Source organism: Chrysochloris asiatica, unplaced genomic scaffold (genome assembly GCF_000296735.1).
Source record: "Chrysochloris asiatica unplaced genomic scaffold, ChrAsi1.0 scaffold00210, whole genome shotgun sequence".
NCBI classification, from domain to species: domain Eukaryota; kingdom Metazoa; phylum Chordata; class Mammalia; order Afrosoricida; family Chrysochloridae; genus Chrysochloris; species Chrysochloris asiatica.
The window spans coordinates 1,935,354-1,937,414 of NW_006408728.1; the positions used below are offsets into that span (position 1 = coordinate 1,935,354).

General features: G+C 37.7%; 1 pseudogene; it reads left to right on the forward strand.

The window, feature by feature from the left end:
• The window catches only part of LOC102833196, a 28,549-nt pseudogene that overhangs the window by 2,705 nt on the left and 23,783 nt on the right, over positions 1–2,061 (forward strand).

The following is a 2,061-nucleotide window of genomic DNA, read 5'->3' on the forward strand; positions in this document are numbered from 1 at the left end:
AAAAAGAACAACATTATTTTAAGAATGCACTCTGAAATTTGCTCTTCATTATAGAGAATCTAAAAGGACTGGAGTAAATGAAGAAGTGATAGAACTAAAGTGAAAATTCAATAGGCATCTCAAGAAGACAAAATCAAGTTTTATGTGAAATATTCCAAGTCCTGGAGTTAGAAAACCAAAAGGGAAGAACACACTTAGCACTCTTCAAGCTGAATGAACTGAAGAAAAATACCAAGCCTCCAGTTGCAATATTGTAGGACTCCATGGCCAAAATACTAAATGATTCTGAATCCTAAAAGGAATATCAAAGGAATGCACAGAGTTACTATTAAAAAAATTAATTGGTCAATGTTCAAACATAGTAAGAGGTAGCATATGATCACAGACTCATGGTATTAAAGGAAGAAGTCCAAGATGTACTGAAGGTGAAGGTGAGAAGCAAGGCTCCAAAAATTGATGGAATACAAATTAAAATATTTCAACAAATAATTGCAACACTAGAGATGCTCACACATTTATATCAATAAATTTGGAAGAGAGATACCTGGTCAACCAATTGGAAGAGATCCATATTTGTGCCCATTTCAAATAAAGGTAATATAATGGAACGTAGAATCATTGAACAATATCATTAATATTACTTACAGGTATAACTTGGCTGAAGATAACTCAAAAACAATTGTAGCAGTAGACTGATAGAGAGCGTCCAGAAATTCAAGCTGGTTTCAGAAGACGATGTGGATCTAGGAATATCACTGCTGACATCAGATGGCTATTGGCTGAAATCAGAGAATACCAGAAAGATGTTTATTTGTGCTTTATTGACTATACAAAGGCATTTGATTGTTTGGACCATAACAAATTATAGATAACATAGGAAAGAATTGGAGTTCCAGAACAATTATTAAGCTCAGGAGGAACCTGAGCTTAATAAGCTTAATAAGACACAGTCGTTAGAACAGAATAAAGGAATACTGAAAGGTTTAAAATCAGGAAAGGTTTGCACCAGAGTTGTATTCTTTCACCACATTTATTCAGTCTGTACACTGAGCAAATAATCTGTGAAACTAGATTATAAGAAGAAGGACATGGCATCAGGATTGGAGCAAGACTCAATAACAATTTGAAATATGCAGATGACACAACCTTGTTTGTTGGAAGGGATGAGGACTATAAATACTTACTGATGAAGATCAAATACTACATACAGCCTTCAGTATGGATTACACCTTAATGTAAAGCAAACAGAACACCTAACAACTGGACCATTAAATAACATCATGATAAATGGAGAAAAGATTGAAGGTGTCAAAGAGTTCATTTCACTTGGATCCACAATCAACACTAATAGAAGCAGTAGTCAAGAAATCAAATGGCGTATTGCATTAGGGAAATCTGCTGCAAAAGACCTCTTTAAAGTGTCAAGAACAGCCCTGTTGTATTCCCCAAGCTCCATTGCGGAAGCTGGCTCGCCATATTGTGCGCCAGTTAAGGCCTGAGTCTCACTTTGGCCGCCACCAACGGAGCCCCGGGATGGGGCAGGAGTCACAGTGTCTCAGGCTGTGCAGACAAATGGAACTCAGCCTTTAAGCAAAACAGTTTGTGTGAATTGCAACGAACACTGCAGGAGGCAATAACAGATGGCTTGGAAATCGTGGTTTCACCTAGACGTCTACGCAGTGAATTAAAGTGTCCAATTTGTATATTTTGAAGAACACGATGACTACCAAAGGAGTGTTTACATAATTTATGTGCAGACTGCATTATCACAGCTTTCAGAAGTGGCAACAAAGAATGTCCTACCTGTCGGGAAAATAAAGTTTCGAAAAGATCACTAAGGCTGGACCCAAACTTTGATGCCCTCATCAGCAAAATTTATCCAAGTCGTGATGAGTGTGAAGCTCACCAAGAGAGAGTATTAGCCAGGATCAACAAGCACAATAATCAGTAAGCACTCAGTCACAGCATTGAGGAAGAACTGAAGATCCAGACCATGAACAGACTACAGCGAGGCAAAACACAACAGATTGAAAATGGTAGTGGAGCAGAAGATAATGGTGA